This window comes from Symphalangus syndactylus, chromosome 6 (genome assembly GCF_028878055.3).
Source record: "Symphalangus syndactylus isolate Jambi chromosome 6, NHGRI_mSymSyn1-v2.1_pri, whole genome shotgun sequence".
Classification (NCBI taxonomy): domain Eukaryota; kingdom Metazoa; phylum Chordata; class Mammalia; order Primates; family Hylobatidae; genus Symphalangus; species Symphalangus syndactylus.
Window position 1 is genome coordinate 139,547,208 of NC_072428.2, and position 17,963 is coordinate 139,565,170.

General features: G+C 39.5%; 1 long non-coding RNA gene and 1 other non-coding gene across 5 annotated transcripts in view; one reads left to right on the plus strand and one right to left on the minus strand.

Moving 5' to 3' along the window:
- Nucleotides 1-17,963, minus strand: part of LOC129485179 (uncharacterized) — a 62,144-nt gene that overhangs the window by 20,505 nt on the left and 23,676 nt on the right. For all 4 annotated transcript variants that reach the window (XR_008658631.2, XR_008658629.2, XR_008658630.2 and 1 more), the window contains one exon: nt 15,818-16,137. This is a non-coding gene — a long non-coding RNA (uncharacterized lncRNA). The remainder of the gene's footprint in view (nt 1-15,817; nt 16,138-17,963) is intronic.
- Nucleotides 14,105-14,176, plus strand: TRNAC-GCA (transfer RNA cysteine (anticodon GCA)). Its single transcript has one exon. It is a non-coding gene; the product is annotated as a tRNA-Cys (tRNA).

Here is a 17,963-nt window from a genome sequence, read left to right on the forward strand (position 1 = left end):
TTCTGCAGTTATATTAATTTGAAGTTGGGCCTGGGCATTGTGAGCAGCCTGAATGGAAGCTTCATCTACCCAGCAACTTTTAAATTGTAAGAACTGAGCAGGAGTTAGACAAGCTCGAGTAAGAGCATCCCAGTCAGTAGGAGTCATCCAACTGGAAACAGCAACATTCTTTAACAGTCCCATTACAAAAGGAGAACCTGGTCCATATTGATTAATATCTTGTTTAAATTCTTTGAGTAATTTAAAAGGAAAAAGCTCAATGTAGCTATAATATTTCCTTATTGATCTGGGGGGTGTATTCTAACAGGGAACTGCCAGTCATCTATATCACCCTCTCTTCTAGCTTGCTGAATTCCTACCTGAATAGAACTGAGAGCGGTTGCTTGAGGCGCTGCTCGAACAGTCACTGGGGCAACTACTTTTCAACCAGTGTCCTCTGGAAAAGGAAGATCTGGAGGATCATGCCACTCTTTTTCTTCAAAATAAGGAGAGGGTGCAGAAGGGTAGGGATGAACCTCTTCCTCCTTTGCTGCTTTACCTTTAGCTGGCAAACAAACCTGCTCTGTTACTTCATTATACTCTTCTTCCTCCTCATGATCAGTGTGGAAAGGTTCCAAGGTAGAATGAACCAGAGCCCACACTTGTCCCACTGTTACTCTGATGCTCCCAAGCTCTCCTTCTTACTCACCACAGGGATTGCTTAAGAGTACTCAGGTGTCCTCCAGCTTAGTTCCACATTCTCCAACCATCGCTCTGGTGACCCTTTCACCTGGGTTCAAGCCCCATATATGGGCACCACTTGCTGAGACCAGCTCGGTTGTGGAGACCCTAACCCAGCAGCTCTAGAGGAATTAAAGATGCACACACAGAAATATAGAGTGTGGGGTGGGAAATCAGGGGTCTCACAGCCTTCAGAGCTGAGAGCCTTGAACAGAGATCTACCCACATATTTATTGATGGCAAGCCATTGATAAGCATTGTTTCTATGGATTATAGATTAACTAAAAACATTTCTTATGGAAAATAAAGGGATAGGCCAAAATAAAGGGATGGGCTCTGGCTAGTTATCTGCAGCAGGAACATATCCTTAAGGCACAGATTGCTCATGCTATTGTTTGTGGTTTAAGAATGCCTTAAGTGGTTTTCCGTTCTGGGTGGGCCAGGTGACCCTTTGCCCTCATTTTGGCAAACCGACAACCTTCAGCGTGGGCATCATGGCCATCACGAACATGTCACAGTGCTGCAGAGATTTTGTTTATGGCCAGTTTATGGCCAGATTTGAGGGCCTGTTGCCAACACTAAGAAAAATAACAGGGAAGATCTAAATAAACAAACTCAGAGATGAAAAAGGAGACATTGCAATTGATACTGTAGAACTCCAAAGGATCATAAAGGCTACTATGAGCCTTTAGGCTCAGATGAGCCTAACCCTAACCTAACCCTATATGCCAATAAATTGGAAAACCTAGAAGAAATGGATAAATTCCTAGACACATACAACATACCAAGATTGAACCAAGAAGAAATCCAAAACCTGAACAGACCAATAATAAGTAACGAGATTGAAGCTGTAATAAAATCTTCTAGGAAAAAATATCTCAGGACCTGATGGCTTCATTGCTGAATTTTACCAAACATTTAAAGAAGAATTAGTATGAATCATGCTCAAACTATTCAAAAAAATAGAGGAGGGAATACATCCAAACTCATTCTATGAGGCCAGAATTACCCTGATACCAAAATCAAAAAGACACATAAAAAAAAAAGAAAGAAAGAAAACTACAAGCCAAGATCTCTGATGAACATTGATTTAAAAAATCTTCAACAAAATACTGCAAATCGAATTCAACAACACATTAAAAAGATCATTCACACTGGGCGTAATGACTCATGCCTGTAATCCCAGCACTTTGGAAGGCCAAGGTCAGTGGATCACTTTGAGCTCAGGAGTTGGAGACCAGCCTGGGCAACATGGTGAAACCCTATCTCTAAAACAACATAAAAATTAGTTGGGGTTTGGTGGCACGTGCCTGTAGTCCCAACTACTTGGGATGCTGAGGCTGGAGAATCACTTGAGCCTGGGAAGCCTAGTTTGCAGTGAGCAGAGATCATGCCACTGCACTACTGCCTGGGTAACAGAGTGACCACCATCTCAAACAAATAAATAAATAAATCATTCATTATGACCAAGTGGGATTCATCTCAGGGATGCAAGGATGGTTCAACATATTGCAAATCAATCAATGTGATACATCATCAACAGTGAAGGACAAAAAACATATGATCATTTCAATTGATGCCGAAAAAGCATTTGATAAAATTCAACATCTCTTCATGATAAAATCCCTCAAAAAACTGAGTATAGAAGGAACATACCTCAACACCATAAAAGCCATATGCAACAGACCCACAGCTAGTATCATACTGAATGAGGAAATCTGAAAGCCTTTCCTCTAAGATCTGGAACAAGACAAGGATGCCCACTTTCACACTGTTATTCAAATAGTACTGGGAGTACTAGCTAGAGCAGTCACACAAGAGAAAGAAATAAAGGGCATCCAAATTAGAAAGGAAGAAGTCAAATTATCCTTATTTGTAGATGATATGATCTTGTATTTCAAAAACCCTAAAGACTCCACCAAAACCTATTAGAACAGATAAATTCAGTAAAGTTGCAGGGTACAAAATCAACATACGAAAATTAGTAGCATTTCTATATGCCAACAGTGAACAATCTGAAAAAGAAATTAAGAAAGTAATCTCATTTACAATAGCTACAAGTAAAATAAAGTATCTAGGAATAACATTAACTAACGAAGTGAAAGATCTCTATGATGAAAACTATTTAAAACATTGATATAAGAAATGGACAAAGACACAAAAATTGAAAGATATTCTATGTTCATGGATTGAAAGAATCAATATTGTTAAAATGTCAGTGCTACCCAAAGCAATCTACAAATTTAATGCAATCCCTACCAAATACCAATGACATTCTTCATGGAAATAGAAAAATTAATTATAAAATTGATATAGAACCACAGGAGACCCAGAATAGCCAAAGCTGTCCTGAACAAAAAGAACAAAACTAAAGGAATCATATTATCTGACTTCAAATTATACTATAGAGCTATAGTAACCAAAAAAGCATGGTACTGGCCTAAGAACAGACACACAGACCAATGGAACAGAATAGAGAACTCAGAAATAAATCCATACATCTACAGTGAGCTCTTTTTTGACAAAGGTGCCAAAAACATATATCGGGGAAAGGACAATCTCTTTAGTAAATGATGCTGGGAAAACTGGATGTCCACATGCAGAAGAACAAATCTAGACCCCTATCTTTTGCCATATACAAGAATCAAATCAAAATGGATTAAAGACTTAAATCTAAGACCTTAAACTATGCAACTACTATAAGAAAACATGGAGGAAACTCTCCAGAACATTGGACTGGGCAAAGACATCTTAAGTAACACTCCACAAGTACAGGCAATCAAAGCAAAAATGGACAAATGGGATGACATCAGGTTAGAAAGCTTCTGCCAGCAAAGGAAAAAATCAACAAGTGAAGAGACAACCCTCAGAATGGGAGAAAATATCTGCAAACTACCCATCTAACAAGTGATTGATAACCAAAATTTATAGGAAACTAAAACAACTCAATTAAAAAATTTAATCATCCAATTGAAAAATGGGCAAAAGTTCTGAATAGTCATTTCTCTAAAGAAGACATACAAATGGCAAACAGGTATGTGAAAAGATACAGCTCAACATCATTGATCATCAGAAAAATGAAAATCAAAACTACAATGAGGTATTATCTTATCCCAGTTAAAATGGCTTATAGACATTTTAACTGGGGTAAGATAATACCTCATTGTAGTTTTGACAGGCAAAAGACAGGCAATAACAAATGCTTCTGAGGATGCGGAGAAAAGGGCACACTTGTACAACCACTATGGAGAACAGTTTGGAGGTTTCTCAGGAACCCAAAAATAGAACTACTATATGATCCAGCAATATACACAATAGCCAAGATTTGGAAGCAACTTATGTGTCCATCATCAGATGAATGGATAAAGAAAATGTGGCATGTATACACAACGGAATACTATTCAGCCATGAAAAAGAATGAGATCCTGTCATTTGCAACAACTTGGATGGAACTGGAGGTCAATATGTTAAGTGAAATAAGCCAGGCACAGAAAGACAAACTTTGCATGTTCTCAATTATTTGTGAGACCTAAAAAAATTTAAAATCGTTAAATTCATGGAGATAGAGAGTAAAGTGATGGATACCAGAGGCTAGGAATGACAGTGGAGCAGGGTGAGTGGGATAGTTAATGGATACAAAAACATAGTTAGATAGTTAGATGGAATGAATAAGATCTAGTATTTGATAGTACAACAGACTGCAATCAATAATAATTTGTTGTACACTTTAAAATAACTAGAAGAAACACGAAGAAATGATAAATGCTTGAGGTGATGTTTATCCCATTTACCCTGATGTGATTATTGTGCATTGAATGCCTGTATCACAATATCTCATGTATCTCATGAATATATACACCTACTGTGTAGCCACAAATTTTTAAATTAAAAAATAATAAAAAGAAAATCAATATAATAAATCATATACATAGAACAAAACAAAAATATCACATGATCATCTCAATAGATGCAGAAAAAGCATTTAGCAAAATCAAACAGCCTTTCTTGGTAAAAACACTCAAAAACTAGGAATAAGAAAACTTCCTCAACCTGATAAAGGGCATCTTTGGAAAATCCCACAGCTAACATTGTACTTAGTGGTGAAAGACAGGATGCTTTCCTCCTAAGATCAGGAATAAAACAAGGATGTCTGCTCTTACCATTTCTATTCAACATTTTATTGCAAATTCTAGCCAGGACAATAAGCAAGAAAAATAAAAGTCATTCACAATGGAGAAGAAGTAAAACTATACCTATGCACAGATAATATGATCTTATATATAGCAAATCCTAAGGAATTCACTAAAAACTGTTTAAACTAATAAATGAGTTCAATAATGTCACAGGATATAAAGTTAACATACAAAAATAAGTCTATTTATATAAACTTACAATGAACAATCTAAAAATGAAATTAAGACAATTTCATTTACAATAGCATCAAAAATAATAAAATACTTAAGAATAAATTTTACAAAAAACCTATTATCTGGAGCTAAAACACTGTTCAAAGAGATTAAATAAGATCTAAGTAAAAGAAAAACATTCCATGTTTGTGGATTGGAAGACTTTATATTGTTAAGATGATGAAATAGACTGAAGGTTTGTGTCCCCCTCCCCACCCCTCAAAAAAATCATATGTTGAAACCAAATCCTTAGTGTGATGGTATTTGAGGTAGGACATTTGGGAGGTGCTTAGATCACGAGGATGGAAACCTCATGAAGGGGATTAGTGCCCTTAAAAGAGACCCCAAAGGGCTCCCTCTACCTCTTTTGCCCCTTCTGTAGCATGAGGACACAGTGAGAAGATAGCCGTCTATGAACCAGGAAGTGGGCCTTCATCAGACATTAAATCTGCAAGTGCCTTGATCTTGGACTTCTCAGGCTCCAGAACAGCTAGAAATAATTTTTTGTTATTTATAAGCCACCCAGTCTATGTTAGTTTGTTATAGCAGCCACAACAGACTAAGATAACGATACTACTCATCAAAGTGATCTACAGATTCAGTGCAATTGCTATCGGAATCTCAGTTGACTTTGTAGAAATTGGCATGCTGATTGTAAAATTTGTATGGAATTACAAGGAACCCAGAATAGCCAAAACAATTTTGTAACTCAAGAGAAATGAAAACAAATATTCACACAAAGACCTGTACATAAAAGTTTATAGCAGGCCGGGTGTGGTGGCTCATGCCTGTAATCCCAGCACTTCGGGAGACCACGATGGGCAGATCACAAGGTCAGGAGTTCAAGACCAGCCTGGTCAATATGGTGAAACCCCGTCTCTACTAAAAATACAAAAATTAGCCAACCGTGGTTGGGGGTGGGCGCCTGTAGTCTCAGCTACTCAGGAGGCTGAGGCAGAAGAATCGCTTGAACCCGGGAGACGGAGGTTGCAGTGAGCCGAGAATGCACCACTGCACTCCAGCCCGGGCAACAGAGCAAGACTCTGTAACCCACTCCCCAAAAAAACTTTATAGCAGCAATATTCATAATAGCCAAAAGGTGGAAAAATCCTAAATGTTCATCAACTGATGAATGGATAAACCAAATGTAATATATCCATATATTCACACAATGGAATATTATTTGGCCACAAGGGGAGTGAAGTCCTGCTACATACTACAATATGGATCAATCATGGAAACACTATGTTTAAGTGAAAGAAGGCAGTCACAAAAGACCATGTATTTTATTATCCCATTCATAGGAGATGTACAGAATAAGGAAATGTATAGAGACAGAAAGTAGATATGTGATGGCCTAGGCTTGGGGGTGGGGAGTATGGAAGGATAGGATTATAGCTGAAGAGTATGGGTTTTGGTTATTTTTTAAATTTTTTTGAGGTGATAAAAATACTCGTAAAATTGTCATGATGGTTGCACATACCTGTGAATATACCAAAAAACCTATTAAATTGTGTACTTTAAATGGGTGAATTGCATAGGATGTGAATTATATCTCAGTAACCCTTTTCAAACCTTTATTTACAAACCCAGGTAGAAGGTGGGATTTGGCTCTCAAGCTATGGTTTTACTTCTTTTTTTTTTCTTTATATATATATTTTTGAGACAGGGTCTCACTCTGTCACCAGGCCAGAGTGCAGTGGTGCCATCTCAGCTCACTGCAACCTCCGCCTCCTTCCTAACCAAGGAAGTGAAACATCTTTACAAAACACTGCTGAAACAAATCATAGGTGACACAAACAAATGAAACACATCCCATACTCATGGATGGGTAGAGTCAATATTGTGAAAATGACCATACCGCCAATAGCAATCTATACATTCAATACAATTCCCATGAAAATACCATCATCATTTTTCACAGAACTAGAAAAAAAAATCAGCAGTGTTTTGTAGAGATATTTCACTTCCTTGGTTAGGTATATTCCTAAGTTATTCATTTATTTATTTATTTTGCCCTTGTAAAAGAGGTTGAGTTCTTGATTTGATTCTCAGTTTGGTCACTGTTGGTGTATAGCAGTGCTACTTACTGATTTGTGTACATTGATTTTGTATCCCAAAACTTGACTGAATTCATTTATCAGATCTAGGAGCTTTTTGGATGAGTCTTTAGAGTTTTCTAGTTATATGATCATATTCTCGGTAGACAGTGATGTTTTGACTTCCTCTTTACTGATTTGGATGCCCTTTATTTCTTTCTCTTCTCTGATTGCCCTGGCTAGGACTTCCAGTACTATGTTGAATAGAAGTGGTGAAAGTGGGCATCCTTGTCTTCTTCAAGTTTGCAAGGGGAATGCTTTCAACTTTTCCCCATTCAGTATAATGTTGGCTGTGGGTTTGTCATAGATTGCTTTTATTGCCTTAAAGTCCCTTCTATACTGATTTTTTTTTTTTTTTGAGATGGAGTCTCACTCTGTTGCCCAGGCTAGAGAGCAGTGGCACGATCTCGGCTCACTGCAAACTCTACCTCCCAGGTTCACGCCATTCTCCTGCCTCAGCCTCCTGAGTAGCTGGGACTACGGGCGCCTGCCACCACACCTGGCTTATTTTTTGTATTTTTAATAGAGATGAGGTTTCACCGTGTTAGCCAGGATGGTCTTGATCTCCTGACCTCGTGATCTACCCACCTCGGCCTCCCAAAGTGTCTATGCTGATTTTGCTGAGGATTTTAATCATAAAGATGCTGGATTTTGTCAAATGCTTTTTCTGCATCTATTGAGATGATCATGCAATTTTTGTTTTTAATTCTAGTTATGTGGGGTATCACATTTACTGACTTGTGTATGTTAAACCATCCCTGCATCCCTTGTATAAAACCCACTTGATCATGGTTTATTATCTTTTTGATATGCTGTTGGATTCAGTTAGCTAGTATTTTGTTGAGAATTTTTGCATCTATGTTCATCAGGGATATTGATCTGTAGTTTTCTTTTTTTGTTATGCCCTTTCCTGATTTTGGCGTTATGGTAATACTGGCTTCGTAGAATGATTTAGGGAGGATTCTCTCTTTTTATATCTTTTGGAACAGTTTCAGTAGGATTGGTACCCATTCTTCTTTGAATGTCTGATAGAATTCAGCTGTAAATCCATCTAGTCCTGGACATTTTTTGTTGGAAATTATTTTTATTACTGTTTCAATCTCAGTACTCATTATTAGTCTGTTCAGAATTTCTATCTCCTCCTCGCATAATCTAGGAGGGCTACATATTTTCAGGATTGTCCACAGTCCTCTAGGTTTTCTAGTTTGTGCACATAAAGGTGTTCATAGTAGCCTTGGATGGTCTTTTGTATTTCTGTGGTATCGGTTGTAATATCTTCCGTTCCATTTCTAATTGAGCTTATTTGGATCTTCTCTCTTCTTTTCTTGTTTAATCTCAATAATGGTCTATCAATTTTGTTTACCTTTTCAAAGATCCAGCCTTTTGTTTCATTTTATTTATTTATTTATTTATTTATTTAGACGGAGTCTCACTGTGTTACCCAGGCTAGAGTGCAGTGGCACAATCTCAGCTCACTCTGACTTCTGCCTCCCAGGTTCAAGTGATTCTCATGCCTCAGCCTCCTGTGTGGCTGTGCCACCATGCCCAGCTAATTTTTGTATTTTTAGTAGAGACAGAGATTCACCATGTTGGCCAGGCTGGTCTTGAACTTGTGACCTCATGTGATCCACCTGCCTTGGCCTTTCAAAGTGTTGGGATTACAGATGTGAGCCACTGCACCCAGCTTCATTTATCTTTTGTATTTTTTTGTTTGTTTCAATTCCATTTAGTTCTGCTATGATCTTTGTTATTTATTTTCTTCTGCTGGGTTTGTCTTTGGTTTGTTCTTGTTTCTCTAGTTCCTTGAGGCATGAACTTAGATTGTCTATTTGTGCTCTTTCAGACTTTTTGATGTAGATATTTAATGCTATGAATTTTCTTCTTAGCACAACTTTTTCTGTATTCCAGAGGATTTCATAAGTCACTATTATCATTCAATTCAAAGAATTTTTAATTTCTATCTTGATTTCATTGTTCATCAAATGATCATTCAGGAGCAGATTGTTTAATTTCCATGTATCCATACAGTTTTGGGGGTTCCTTTTGGAGTTAATTTCCAATTTTATTCCACTGTGATCTGAGTGAGTACTTGACTGATATAATTTCAATTTTCTTAAATTTACTGAGACTTGTTTTGTGGCCTATCATATGGTCTATCTTGGAGAATGTTCCATGTGCTGATGAAAAGAATGTATATTCTGCAGTTGTTGGGTAGAATGTTCTACAAATATCTGTTAAGTTCATTTGTTGTAGGGTATAGTTTAAGTCTGTTGTTTCTTTGTTGACTTTCTCTCTTGATGACTGGTCTAGTGCTGTCAGTGGAGTATTGAAGTCCCCCACTATTATTGTGTTACCATCTATCTCATTTCTTAGGTCTAGTAGTAATGTTTTGTACATTTGGGAGCTCTGGTATTAGGTGCATATATAATTAGGATTGTGATATTTTCCTGTTGGACTAGTCCTTATATCATTACATAATGTCCTTCTTTGTCTTTTTTAACCATTGTTTCTTTAAGGTCTGTTTTGTCTACTACAAGAATAGCTACTCCTGCTTGCGTTTGGTATCCATTTGCATGGAATGTCTTTTTTTACCCTTTACCTTAAGCTGATGTGAATCCTTATGTGTCAGGTGAGTCTCCTGAAGACAGCAGATACTTGGTTTGTGGATTTTGATCCATTCTGCCATTCTGTATCTTTTAAGTGCAGCATTTAGGTCATTTATATTCAACATTAGTACTGAGATGTGAGGTACTGTTCTATTCATTGTGTTAGTTGTGCCTGAATACCTTTTTTTTTCATTGTGTTATTGTTTTATAGGACCTGAGAGATGTATGCTTTCAGGAGGTTCTATTCTGATGTGTATTTCAAGGTTTTGTTTCAAGATTTAGAACTCCTTTTAGCATTTCTTGTAGTGCTGGCTTGGTAGCAGCAAATTCATTCAGCATTTGTTTGTCCAAAAAAGATTTTATCACTCCTTCATGTATGGAGCTTAGCTTTGCTGGATACAAAATTCTTATTTTGTTTAATGAGGCTAAAGATAGGACCCCAATCCCTCTGGTTTGCAAGGTTCCTGCTGAGAAATCTGCTGTTAATCTGATAGGCTTTCTTTTATAGTTTACCTGATGCTTTTGCTTCACAGCTCTTAAGATTCTTTCCTTTGTCTTGACTTTAGATATGTGCCTTGGTGATGATTTTTCTGTGATGAATTTCCTGGGTGCTATCTGAGCTTCTTGTGTTTGGATGTCTAGATCTCCGGCAAGGCCAGGGAAGTTTTCCCTGATTATTCCTTCAAATCAGTTTTCCAAACTTTTAGATTTCTCTTCTTCCTCAGGAACACCAATTATTCTTAAGCTTGATTGTTTAACATAATCCTAACTTTCTTGGAATTTTTGTTCTTTTCTTTCCTTTTTTTTTTTTTTGAGATGGAGTCTCACTCTGTCACTCAGGCTGGCTGGAGTGCAGTGGCATGATCTTGGCTCACTGCAACCTCTGCCTCCCAGGTTCAAGTGATTCTCCTTCCTCAGCCTCCTGAGTAGCTGGGTCTACAGGTGCACACCACCACACCCAGCTAATTTTTGTATTTTTAGTAAAGGCGGCGTTTCACCATGTTTCACTCCTGACCTCAGGTAATCCACCCGCCTCAGCCTCCCAATGTGCTGGGATTACAGGCATAAACCACCATGCCCAGACTGTTCATATTTTAAAATACTTTTTTCTTTGTCTTTGTCATAGTGGGTTAATTCCAAAGCCTTGTCTTTGACCTCTGAAGTTCTTTCTTCTACTTGTTCTAGTCTACTGTTGAACCTTCCCAGTGTATTTTGTATTTCTCTAAGTGTGTCTTTCATTTTCAGAAGTTGTCATTATTTTTTCTTCATGATACCTCTTTCTCTTGGAGACTTTTTCATTCTTATCCTGTAGGGTTTTTTTAAATTTATTTAAGTTGGTTTTTACCTTTCTCTGGTACCTCCTTGAGTAGCTTAATAATTAATCTTCTGAATTCTTTATTTGGCAATTCATAGATTTATTCTTGGTTTAGATCCATTGCTGGAGAGCTAGTGTGATCTTTGGAGGGTGTTATACAACTTTGTTTTGTCATATTCCCAGAATTACTTTTCATTTGGATAGATTGTTTCAGTGGAAAGATTTGGAACTTAAAGGCTTCTGTCCAGATTTTTTTGTCCCATGGGGTGATCCCTTGATGTGGTGCTCTCCCCCTCCCCCTACAGATGGGGTTTCCTGAGAGCTGGACTGCAGTGATTGTTATTGCCCTTCTGGGTCTAGCCACCCAGTGGGGCTACCAGGATCTGGGCTGGTGCTGAGGAATGTCTGCAAAGAGTCCTGTGATGCGAGCCATCTTGAGGTCTCCCAGCTGCAGATACCAGCACCCTGCTCTGGTGGAGGTGACAGGGGAGTGAAATGGACTCTGTGAGAGTCCTTGGTTGTAGTTTCATTTAATGCACTGATTTTCTTAAATGTTGGTTGTCCTAGCAATAAAGCTGTCATGAGGATAGACTCAGGACCTCTGGTTAGGCAGGATGTTACTGGCAGTGGAATTAACTGTTGTTTTCTCCTTTGGTGAGGGATGCTCTGTTATACATTGCTGTAATGGCTTGAGTTGGTTGGCATTTAGCCAGGAGGTGGTGCTTTCAATAGAGCACCAGCTGTGATAGTAGAAGGGGAATATAAGCTTGCCCTAAATTGGCCAGGATACGTATTCAAGTTTCCCAGGTGATTGGTGGGGCTATAGAGCTCCCAAGAGCTTATGTCTTTTGTCTTGGGCTACCAGGGTGGGTAGAGGAAAGCCACCAGGTGGGGGCAGTGTTAAGCGGGTCTGAGCTCTGATATTCCTTGGGCGGGGCTTGCTGCAGTCACTGTAGGGCATAGGGTGAGTGGTTCTCAGGCCAACAGAGTTATGTTCCAAGGGGGATTATGGCTGTCTCTGCTGCATTATACAGGTTGCCAGGGAAGTGGGAGAAAGCCAGCAGTGACAGGCCTCACTCAGCTCCCATGCAGTCAGCAAGGCCAGTCTCACTCCCTCCACGCCCTGTCAACAGCACCGAGTTTATATCCAGGCAGCTGACACACAGGGCTGTGATCCTGCTTCAGGCTACAAGCCTCTCCACTGAGAAAGCAAGCAGGGCTTTCAGGCCTCATCCCTGTCTGCCCATGATGTCAGCTGCAGCTCCTGTACTCATACCTACACATCTCATTCATCCACTGGATTCTGCTCAGGAAAATTCGTGCTCAGTTGAAATTATTACAAAGCTCAACTAGAAGCTTCTTTTACTCTGTAGCCCCTCCCTAATTCTGCTCTCTGCCTTCCCCAAGGACCCCTGTGAGATAAAGTCAGGAATGGCTTCCCTGGGCTTGAGCTGGAGTTTGGGAGTACCTATGGGGCCCTTCTTACTGCTTCTTCTACTTTTATATTTTGCTCAGCTCCCTAAATCCGTTTCAGCTCTACGTAAGGTTAAATCCCATGATCTGGGTTTTTAGGTTCCACAGTGAAGATGTGTGTTCAGAGGTAGACCTTCCCCACTCATACATTGGGAACTTACAGTTTTTTGTCTATCTCATAGAGTTTGCAGCAGCAAGCTGCTTCTTTAAAAGGGTCTGTGAGTTCTTTTGGTTTTTCTGGTGTGATCCTATGGTAGTTCTTGGAGCAAAAGTTCATGATGTGAATTTCCACATGCTGTTGTTTGTCCAAATGGGAGCTGCACATTGGTCTTCTCTTCCATCCACCATTTTCTGCACTCTCAGCATTTTAGTTTCCATGAACCAGTTTCTGTGACTGTGCATGCTTTCCATTTTGTCCAATCTTTGAATGTAAATGTTTATTGCAATAATTCTGTTCTTGTACCATCATTGTACTTGAGGTGTTCAATGGGTAGAAATTTTCTCTTTTGAGTTCATAGATCTTTGAGTCAAGAGAAGCCTGATCTGATTTAATGTAGATCACAAGAGCTTAGACTTTGTCTAATTGAATGAGGCTTTGAGAACCTTGGGATAGAGGTGAGTATATTTTGCATGTGGGAGAGATGTAAGTAATTATGACCAAGAGGGCAGTTCATGGTAGATGAAACTGTTGGCCCTGAATGTTGACTTATTTCTGCATCTGTGGCCTTCACCTTCTTTTTAGATCTTCCCACTGGAGGTGAAACATGCTTTCTTGCTCTTCAGTTACAGCTTGGTCTTGTGACTGGCCTTGATCATTGAGGTGTTCTCATATGTAATGCAAATAGGGGCTTGAAAGCTGCTTTCATAGTTGGGCCTACCTCTTTGCATTTCTGCTGTCACCATAAGAAAAGGGTCCCCTTGCTAGCTGCTACTCCTCCACCCGGGATCATAGAAGGAACACACATGGAGCAGATCTGAGCCCAGCTCAGACAGAAACCAAGCACAGATGGACCCACAGCTTGAAGCAGATACAGCAGGTCAAGCCCAGCCTACATCAGCTGATTGGCATCCATGCTGCTGACCTATGAGCATGAGAATACATGCTTATTGTTTCATGCAGCCAATTTTGGGATGATTTATGACACATTGTTGTGAAAATAGCCTTGATACTTACACCTGCCTCTCCCCCAACCCCTACTCCCATCCTCCCATCAGGTACTGAGTAAGGGAACGGGAGGAGACCTCAGTTGAAGGATTTCAGGTTGTGGCTACAAGGTAGAAAGATGCCATTAGACAAGTGACAGGAGGTTATTTGGGGAGTGAAGGAGTGAACTCATGGCCTGAAGAGCAGTCTCTAGTCATTTGTGATAGGGCTGCCAATTTCCATAAGCTGGCCAGGAATTAATACAATTTACAGTGCACTATAGAATACTTGGGTTTGGTGACACAAGTGAAATATGCTAAGGAGGAATGTCCACCAGGCAAGGGGGTATAGCTCAGGGGTAGAGCATTTGACTGCAGATCAAGAGGTCCCCAGTTCAAATCTGGGTGCCCCCTGCTGCCACTTAGCTGTGGGTTTTCTTTTTCTGATGTTAGGCTTGCTTGTCATCTTCACCACTGTCCTTCCTATAGCTTGTGTCAGTTTTCTCAGGTGACTTCATTTTTCTGGCACAAGTCATGATCAAGTCACTAATAATCTGCATGTATTTCAGAAGTTCTAATTAGCTGCTCTTCTTTGAAGTTTATATTATGGCAGGACAGCCTGAATCAGAGGTCACCCAGTCCGAGTTTGCATCAGAATTACTGACAGATCTTATCAAAAATACAGATTACTCCCTAGAAATTCCAATTTAGTAGGACTGAGGAGGAATCAGAGAACTTCTACTTTTGGGGGTCATTTGGGGCATAATCCCCTTAATACCTGTTCTAACATCCAATAATTCTAAGTGGCTGGAAAACTGTTTTGGAACTTACAACAACTTGTCATTCTAAACAACATCCCAGTGGGAAGTATCAGTGATGTTCAAGCTAGTGCCTGCCTTCAGTCCATCACTGAGGGCATGTGGGGTGCTGAGCTGCAGGCATAGGCAGTGGCCAGGTGTGTAGAGGTGGGAGAGTGTGGGAAGGTCAGGGAAGTCAGAATGAAGCTGTGGGCATGGTAGGAGGGTGACCAATTGCAATGGCACAGTCAGCTAGGGGTGGTGGCAGGCCATGAGTGATTACTCAACTCCCTGCATTAAAGTTCAGAATTGAAGCATGCTCAAGGCAACACTAGTTGTTTTTGAGTAAAGCATTTGATTGATGATCCACAGGTCCCTGACTCAAATTCATATGCTTCCTAACTACACTAATTTCTTCCCATACTGACCAGAGTATTCAAAAACAGTTTCCTTTCACCTCCTAAGGCCCCTGCAGCTGACTCTGCCTGCAAGGAGGACAAGAGGGTAAGGAGGTCGGTTTGTCCCATGCTCTCTACTTTACTGCTGCCCCATGTGACCTGCCCAGATCTGCTCTGCACACCTGATCAGTCTTGTCTTGCTTTTCTTTGGTGAGAATTTCTCTTGTGTTTTCTTTTTTTTCTTCCTATTCTTCCCCACCCTGTGAACCCTCTGTCCACATTTTGAGGATCTCCAGTTGTGTGAGGCACAGTGGAAGACATGGCTCTGCTTGCAGCCCCCGAAGCTGAAGGAAAAAGCCATGTTCTCTCTTTGTCTTCCTGGCACTTCTGGCCACCCAGTGCCACCGACTGACACTATGCATGCAGACTGAGTGACTTGTAGAGGCAGAGACAGCTTAGCATTCATTCCCAGGCTGGCAGAGCTCAGGCACTGTCTGACAGCTTCCTAACCAGTGTGACTTCCTGAGAGCCAGGCTGCCTAGGTCCCCCTGGATCCCCCCTGCTTCAGAAGCCCAGGCTCCCTAGCACATGGACAATGGCCATCTCATCTGTTTTACTGGACAGAAGCAGTTTCTGTAACAATGTACCTAGGCAGATATAAAAATTGCAATTGGAGAGGGTTGCAGAAAAAGGATTCTAAAGAAAATGGAGTGAATATAGGATGGACTTTCTGTCATGATTGGGATTGCAGAAAGTAGAAATCCATTTGATTGTTCAGGGTTGACAGTCTGGGAGCCCAAGGGTCTCAGGGATAAAGTAACTGAGTAGTTGATCACCCGGATTCAAGGCTGCTTACTCACCTGGTAGGCATTCAATGGTTGCTTATGGCTGGCATTCATTCTGATTGGTCAGTGTCTGTGCTGTAGCTGTTGTTAAATATTTCAAGTGTCACTTCTTCTTGGAATAAAGTTCCCACTGAAGGACAAAACTTTTAGAGACCAGCTGTTGTTACAGAGCAGTAAGAAACGCCCAGCCAAGTCTGACGGCATTAGGAAGCTCAAAGACATACAATGGAAAGCTCAGATGTCTACAAAGCCTTCTCCAGACACAGATGGAATGTGCAGATGTCCCCACGACTACACCAAAACATTCAGCTGTTGCTGCTGAATAACTGAGATTGCTGAAAAATGAAAAGGCAGAATTGCCAATCTGCAATTCTTGTTGGTTTCACATTTCCCCATCTCTTGTGTTATGAATTGCTACTTCAGTGATAGCTGCAGGGAATTTTTGGAAGATGTCAGGAGAACTTTTCAAACTTGGAAGAAGTTGCTACACTCTACTCTCACCTTAGCCTTTGTTGGGATATTTTTCTGTTCCTGAGATAATGGTGCCAGGGAGGATAAAATGCTGAAGTTCAATCATTCTCCCTGATTAGTTAACAAGAACACTAGGGAATGGGTTCTACTTACCAAATTCTACCTACATGTATATATATATATATATATATATACACACACATATATATATACACACAAATATATATATATATATTTCTATATTTCCAATAATCCAGAAAGTGTTTTTCTAACAGTTAACTCATGTGCACACACACACATTTGATATTTCTCATTTTGAGTGTCTATGGTGGCCTATCCTTTCTGCTTGCTATCCAAAAATAAGTTGAACTTCATGATAAGAGAAACAGCCTTGGCACTAAGTGTTTCTACAGTTTATTGGTTTTATTATTTCCAATAAATCAACTTTTGGCTTTGTTGCTTTTCTCTGATTGTACGATTGTTTTTTATTCCATTGATTTCTCCTCTGATGTTTGTTATGTACCTCTTTTTAATTTAAGGTTAAATTGCTGGGTTTTTTCTTGATATTTAGATATAGGCATAGATATAATGCTTGTTAAAACTCATACTCCTAGTTGAAGATATAAGAAAAGAAAAAAGGCTGAATATCAGTTATCTGATACTCAGTTATCAGTTATCTGATATAAGAAAAATAAGGCTAAATATCAGATAATCTGATCAGTTAAGAGTATGAGTTTTGGCCCGGTGTGGTGGCTCATGCCTGTAATCCTAGCACTTTGGGAGGCTGAGGCAGGTGAATCACCTGAGGTCAGGAGTTCGAGACCATCCTGGCAAACATGGCGAAACCCTGTCTCTACTAAAAATACAAAAATTAGCCGGGCATGGTGGCACATGCCTGTAATCCCAGCTACTTGGGAGGCTGAGGAAGGAAAATCACCTAAACCCGGGAGGTGGAGGTTGCAGTGAGCCAAGATCACACCACTGCACAATGGGAGCAAGACTCCATCTCAAAAAACAAACAAACAAACAAACAAACAAAAAAGAGCGTGAATTCATGACTTTACCTGTACCACATGAATTTTGATTTGTTATATCTTGGTTAACATTTGGTTCAAGATACTTTCTAATTTCTATTTTGGTCTCTTCTTTTGCTTATAGGTTCTTTGGAAGTGTATTGTTTGGCTTCCAAGAGGCTGGGGGTTTCTAGTTATTTCTGTTTCTCACAACTTAGCCTAACTCAGCTACAATATGATCTGAAAACATTCTCTATGATTTCAATCCTCAAATTTGTGGCAACTTACTTTATATAACCAAATATTGTTAACTTTGATAAATGTTCTGTGTGCATTAAAAAATATAAAATGTGCTATTGTATGGTGCACTGTTTATTATATATCAAATAGGTCATACTTTCTGGTTGTGTTATTCAGATTCTTCATATGCTTACCAACATTTTATTTGCCTGTTCTATTAGCTACAGGAAAAGGTGGGTTAAAATCTGCCACTATGATTAAGGATATGTGTATTTCTATGTTTAGTTCTATCCATTTTTATTTTATTTATTTTCACACTATATTTTTGGGTGCATTCAGATTTGGGATTATAATAGCTTCCTGCTAGATTGACCTCCTTATAATTTTTAAATATCCCCTTTATCTGTAGAAACTCTTATCAAATTAAAGTCTATTTT